Raw genomic sequence first — 7,523 nt, 5'->3', positions numbered from 1 at the left:
AATGAAGAGTTCAAGAGAATCAAGAGAAAAGCTTGTGGCTTTTTTTCTTAAAGATGGCTATCTTTGGAGGCATGCGAAAAAGAAAGGAAGGGCGCCTGTTCGTGTCTTAGGAGACAAAAAGACTCAAAGGCAGGTCATGTAAGAATTTCATGAAAGCCTATTGGCTGGTCATAGAGGCAAATGGGGCACTTTTGCCAAAATAAAAGAGAAATTTTGGTGGCAAAACATGTATAAAGACATTGAGCATTTTGTTGAGTCTTGTCATGTTTGTCAAATGTACTCTATGGTTAAGCATAGAGATGGGTTTCAGCCTACCTTTCCTTTATCCATTCACTATAGATGGGTTATTGATTTAGTAACCATGCCTACAAGATTTTGGAACATGAGATATCTAGTACTTGCTAGAGAAGATCTCACAAATCGTGGAAGGAAAAGCCTTGACAACAAAGTCTACTCAAGCTGTTTGTAGATTTTTACTTGAAGAAGTATTTTGCACGTATGGTTGTGTTGCCAAAGTAACCGCTGATAGAGGAGAATTGGATGCTGATGAGGCTCGCCATTTCTTTACTCAATTGGGGATCAAGCTATCTCTTACATCAGCCTACAACCCTGAAGGCAATGGTAAGAGCGAAATAGGTCATCAACCAATTCTTAAAGCTTTAGCAAAATCTTACAAAGGAAAGATGAGAGAATGGCCTAGAATGCTACCATTCGCATTATGGGCTGATAGAACTACCCATAGTGCAGTAACAGGTTATATGCCAACTGAACTAATATATGGACAGCCACCTATTATGCCTATTGAGGAGTCCATTGTCACATGGAGTATCTTACCTTGGGATGAAGGCATGAATAGAGAAGAGTTGCTGACTCTGCGCATAAGGCAACTTGAAAGAAGGCCAGAAGATGTCAAGACAGCCATTGAAAGGCTGAAAACAGCAAGATTAAAGAATAAGAAGAGGTTTGACAAGCACCATCGACTCCATCCAAGAGCTATTCAAGAGAATGATTGGGTACTTGTCTATGATAACAGCCTGGAAAATCAATATAGTGCTCATAGAAAGTTAGCCAAGCAATGGTTTGGACCATATGTTGTAAAAGTAGTACATAATAATGCTACTTACTCTTTACTTGAAATGGATGGAACCATGGTAAAAGTACCAATAGCCGGGAAATGAATCAAGCTCTTCAAACGAAGAGAATCTTCAACTTATGAGCTTGATGACTTAGATATGAGCCATCTACTTGAAGACAAGCAGGAAGAAAAAGACTTAGAGGATGAAGATGAAGATATATCAGAAGAAGACCCTCCTTAACCTGTAATCTTATGAAATGGCACATGCCGGAGGATGTGCAGGTTAGGAGGGGGTGAATGTCAAAGAGTTTATTGTTCATAATATAAATCATGGGATTCTTATGAACACAAAAGTACTTCATTGGGATTTATATGAGGAATTTGCATACATAATTGAGTCATTGTTACCCAATAACCAACTTATTACATAAGTTCTTTTGTATTTAGTATATAATTTTCAGTTGTACCATGTATATTGATAAAAAATAAGTCTATGGGAGTCCACAACTTGGTCAGTTGGAAGTAATTGACAGTCTGCAGGATAAATCACATTGATTCAAGTGCAAAAATATGGTTAGAACTCAAGAAAAATGCCAAAAGTCCACTAGGTTCATGGGGGACCTAAAGTAATGGACTAATGTGACCAGTAAGTGACCTAAGTAGGTCAAAAAGTAGTGTGGACTTGAGTAGGATGCAGCCTGCATTTTTCGGCACAAAATGTGGGCCTGCACAACCTGCTGCATCTAGAGAAAGCTGGGAGCTATGGTGCATGCCTTAGAGCATGCAAACTAAAGATTAACAAGAGCTGAAGATGAAGATACAAACAAGGTGAGAGCTCCACTTATCCGTCCATTTGGTCTGACGAAAATGCATGGTAAGACAGTCTATAAAAGGGGGAAATCTGAGAGAAAAGTATTCAGCCTGCTCTTATGTACGTCTTCTCTCATTTTATCTACCTTATTCATGGTCCAATGAAGCCCGACTTGTACCCAAGTACTTGAGTGACTTTGGGGCAAGCAAAGGGTGAGGATTTTGAAGGTGCATGGGCTGTTATGGGCTGAAAAAACTAGTCATAAATAGAGCAGCCCACTGTTCTTATCCATTTTTATGAACAAACAAGTGATTCATGTGGTTATAATAGAAGAAAATGGCCTCTTATCATCAGGGCTTTACCCATTAATGATTAGAGGAGCTTATTTATGAGTTTATGCACTCTTTTTGAGCTTGATTATGGGATGGAATTTTCTGTTTTAAAACGGAGCTGAAGTTATAAGTATGCTCCTTCAATGCATTTCATGTACTATTGGTCCATGTCTTGAATGTACTTGAGTCTACCAACAAAATACTAGTTTCATGGAGTTGTAATCCATCTATGTACATGAGATAAAAGCCATTTGAGCTTGCATTTGGTATATGCATTTGGATTAAAAATCTGAGAATATCCTTTATGTGATGGCTTATTTTTCCAAATGCATTTGATGTAATCAAGATAGAAACATTCATTCCATTCATGTATGCTAAATACACAGAAAAAGCTTGAAATCTTCTTCTTCATCTGTGTCATTTCTAAAACCTAAATCTTGTCAAACTCCATTCTTTTACCCTTCTCCAAACCTTGAATCCCATACTCTTCTTTTTCTCTAAGCCCCGGTGGTAAACCTTCAACCCTTAATGCGATGACAACGTCCTAGGTGATTTGGCCAAGAGCCTTAGAAAGCTTATGATAAGCAAGCCGCATGATTGAATTGCAATAGTAATGCAACATAGACAATAGTAGAGGCCACCATGCTTTTGCTACTTGTCAACTTCCCAACAGCAGCAAAAGAGAGTAGTGCATTGAACTAGTCTTTCATCTTCACCTGAAACTTATTGAAAAACTAGTTAAATATTTGTGTAAGAGAAACACTAACTAATACAGGTGCTCCTAGGTACCATATCGTTTCTCCCAACTTCACCACCTTAAAGCGTGGTTGCAAAATCCATGGTTTTGGTTCCTCGAGAGAGAGATAAAAGAGTTTCGTTTTGGCTTGATTAACTTTGCAAGAAAATAATTAAGAGAATTCAAAGTATACCTCAAAAAGCTTGGACATCAAGGCCCTATTAGCTTCCACAATAGAAGCTTATTGTTAGCAAAGAATTGGATAGCATCTTGGGATCTATCTAGGAGGGGTAAACACTTCATGGTATACTATTTTGGATACACTTGTCGGTTTTATGGAGGAGGGGGTCCATGATGAGGGAAAAAATTAGGGGTGCTAAGGGACACCCCTACCTAATGGATTTGCAAAGGGGAAAAGGAGAAGGTGCGAGGGGAGTAGAAATGGGATTTGACCCTCCTTTGAACTGAGTGATGTGGTTAATAATTGAGCGACGTGGCTAATAACTTCTCTAATTGATGTGGTGCCAGTGACCCATTCAAAGCCCATTAACTCCACCACATGGTAGGCATGTATGCATGTAGTCCAACTTGAGCAAAAGACAAAGGAGACGCAAGATGTCTCCTTAAATTACAAGTAGGCACTTCAGACCAGTGACTTTGACATAGCCAAAATAAAGCGATCTCTAATGAAAGACCCAAACCATCATAATTTTGTATGCAAAGTCAAAGTGCATGAAGGGGTGCAAGTCCACAAAGCCCAAGTATCTCTGGCCCTTGAGTACGTTTTGCAGTGATACACCACACTATTGGCTCTATTGGTGTGTATATGTATTTCATTGGGGGGGGGGGCTCTTTGTTGAAGATGATTTTTTCATATGGTTTGATGCTACCTACCAAGCTAAGGCTAATCTCATCCAATTTAAATTTTCAAGAAAGGTTTCTACCTAGCATTGATGGGGTCCCAAGTAGAACACGACTAGGTGCTGGCTTGCTATTAGTTTAAGGGGTAATCTAGTCCATGCTATGCCATGGTCATCTTCCTTCTCTATAGACGGTGTGCTCTCTCACACAAGTGCCCTATATGGATAGTTTACAGATTTTCTTCCTTATGCAATGGATGAATCTACAACTATCACAGTGACATTGGTAAGGTCCTACACTCTCCTTCTCTAGTGACATCTTGGGGCCTCATCAAATTAGTGAGCCAAGCCTATATTCTCTAGGACAGGTGCAATGAGCTCCTAGAGTTCATGTAGCTTCAAGGCCCTAGGGGCATGGAAGTACTCCTTAGTGTTAGGTTTTCAACCTTCCCCAATTCCTACTACAAGTGCAAAGAGAATGGCCACTTTGTTGGAAATTGTCCCTTAGAAATAGAGTTGGTTAACTTGACTTAGTCTATAGGGAAAATTAAGAAAAAGAAGAGAGATGATAATATCTCTCAAAAGGTGGAAAAGAAAGATATTGGCAAGCTCTTGAAGAATGAAGCCTAGCTTTCTAAGCCAGTGCTAGCCAAGTAAAGTCTCAAAGATGGTACGGGGAGCATGGTCCTTCCTTCTTCTAGGGGGCTCCCTAGACAAAAAAGGACATGATTGTGCAACACAATAAACAAATCAAGAAGGATAAATATTGCTTCAAAGCATGCAAATAACAAAGGAATTTATAAGAACAATAGGGAACCTTCTCTCAAGAGGCTTGCTTGAATCCCCCTAGTGGACCAAAATTTTTGCACCCTAATCAATGATCATGAGATATTGGATGAACCTATTGCAGTGTAAAGACATGACATCATTGTCTTTAAAGCTCAAATTTTACTCTTGGAACATCAAGGGCTCATCTCAAATCTTAAAAAGTAGGTCACATATGGGCTGGTCAAGAAACACAAACCACACTTCTTAGCTCTTCAAGAGGTTAAGATGGATGAGGGGGCATGTAAGGTCTTTCATATCACTAACTTCAATATCTTCTACAACGTAGCATCCAAGGGAAAGGGTGGGACCCTACTATTAGTTCGTGATGAATTCAACCCCTCTCCTACCTTTGCAAAGGAGATAGAAGTTGCATTGATGTCAAGGTGAAAATCTTCCATGAAGAGCTTTTGATTTGTTTTTTGTATGTAGTGAATTGTTTAGTCACACTAGGGCCAAGCAATGGGATTTCCTCCATTGACACTTGTTAAGGAAGAAATGCTCTAAAGGGTTGCAATTGGAATATGACATACAAAGAAGAAGATTGATTGCATGAGAGTGATACAATGCTTTTTGAAGAAAGAGAGGCTTCCAACTCCTCATTATGACCTGCGACTTGGAAGATTTGGTAGTGCTGGCTACCAAAGAAAGCAAGCCCAAGTTCACATGGCACAATAGACATGTGGGATCAACTTGGTGAGGGGGTAGGATGGACATATTCTATGCCATACATGGCACTTGATGAGGGGGTAGTTTGGACATATTCTATGCTACACAGGGCACTTGGTGGTTTTAGTGGTGAAATAAAATACTTAGTTCTTGATAATATTGTGGATTATGATCAAGTCCCTATCTTGACTATGTGTAGGGTGATCCTACTTTCAAGAAACAGTAATGGATTAGCTAAATGCCTCCTTCTTAGAAGATAAATCCTTCATCACTAGGATGTCCCATGCTTGGGAAAGGGCTAGAGACTTTTAGATCACCCTTGGATACATCTCACTAAAATGTTAGAAGGCTATCACCATTGTAGCTAAGGAGAATGGGACACAAAAAGCGGCCGCTAGGAGAATTGCATAGGATCTGGCCTATAGAGCTAGATCAAGAGTATTAGATGTTCTCTCATATTTCCACTTGATATGGTAATGCAAAGCTATCTTAAGAACATAGAAGATTTCATTAGGACTAAGAAAGAGAAAGCAATCAAGGCTACCAAAGTCAATCTAAAAGGACAATGGGAACTCCTAGGGAATGAACCTAATAGCTTCTACTTCTCAAAGCTAAGAGTCAAGTAGAAAAAGGAAGCACTAATATGTGTGGAAAATTAGTAAGGAGAGTTGATATGTGATAGAATATTTAAAGAACACTTGGCAACCATTCTAGGCTCTGAGCCTCCTAGTGTCCCAAACTATGAATATAGGCTTTACGACTTTCTAGATGACACAATGGTCCCAATCAACACCAAAGAGCCACTCCTATTGGGTATACCATTTTCACTAAAAGAAATTTACAAGGTGGTTTTCAACATGAAAGTTAGAAAGTTCTGAGGCATTAATAGCCTTTTGGTAGAAGGCTTGCCAAATCTATGTCTTCCAATAGTTAAAATTGTTGCCATCTAACTTATCAATGTTAAAGATAGCACTATCATCAAAAGCACTAGAAGCACCTGTAATAATGACTACAAAATAAATAGAATATGAACTACTATAATTTCAATAAAACAACCCCAAAATTGAGCCAAATGTGTATGCAAAAGGAGGAATATAAGGCAATGTACTATTGTCCACTACAAAATAGAAGCATTAAAGTGCCCAAAACAAGTGTTTGCCCTCAATAAGATAGCTCCAAGATGAAGTACAATAGTGTTGTCCATGAAACTATAGTAAATAAAAACTCAATTGTAAACAAATGCCTAAAATAAAATGCTCCTACTACTAGGAAGGTCTAATGCAACTAGTAGTTGACCAATGAAAAGCATGCAACTCCTACCAAATAGTATCATAGAATCAAAAAGTGTTAGATACATAGATACATCTCGAACCAAGGGGTAACCAAGTAATTGTGCATAAGAGATCTCCAAGAAACAATGAGATTTATCAAGCTACAACCAACTCACTACTCATGAACAATGAGTGAACAATGAAGCTTAGCATAACAAAGCATGTATCCAAGACAAACAACCCTTCTAATAGGAGGAAGTACCATGTAACCAAAACAAAATCAAATGAAAATAAACTCACAACAAAGATAATGTTTGCATCAACCAATGGGCATATATTAGAGACTCCCATATTTTCTAAAAGCCAAGCTTTACAATAAAATCTAAAATTTCTCATAGAGAAAGCAAACTTCAAGATGCAAGAGCAAAGCAAGCTCAATACTTGTATGTCATAACATCCGAAAGCCTAAAGATACCAAGTAATACATCTAGGAGTATGTAAATAACATAAGCATCCAAGCTCATAAATAAGAAAATGGATTATGCAACTCTACAAATATGGATGTAAGAGAGCTTAGAATCAAAGCTCAAGGGTGCTCAAAGGAGAGCATATCTATACATGATTAGTGGTGTCAAGCATCCACATAATCAAAGAGTGTTCCTAGATTGTATGTAAGCATAGATTGCACTAATATTCAAAGCATATGCTTGTTGTGCACTATTTACGACAGCAAATATCCATTTTGTAGAGTATCCCTAAACATCAATACATCATCTCAACATTAAAATATCAGTGAATAAGCATCAATGAAGCATAAAGATTAAATTACTTGATGTCCCAAACTATGAACAACAAGTTTGTCCACAAATGACATCCAATGGTTAATGATATCTTCTCCAAATGATGCCTAATACGGAGCCAATTGAGAAGGATATTCGCCCTAA

Source organism: Lygodium microphyllum, chromosome 1, assembly GCF_053477565.2.
Source record: "Lygodium microphyllum isolate KBCC chromosome 1, Lygodium_microphyllum_v1.1.10, whole genome shotgun sequence".
Classification (NCBI taxonomy): Eukaryota; Viridiplantae; Streptophyta; class Polypodiopsida; order Schizaeales; family Lygodiaceae; genus Lygodium; species Lygodium microphyllum.
Note: the sequence above shows the minus strand (reverse complement) of the source record.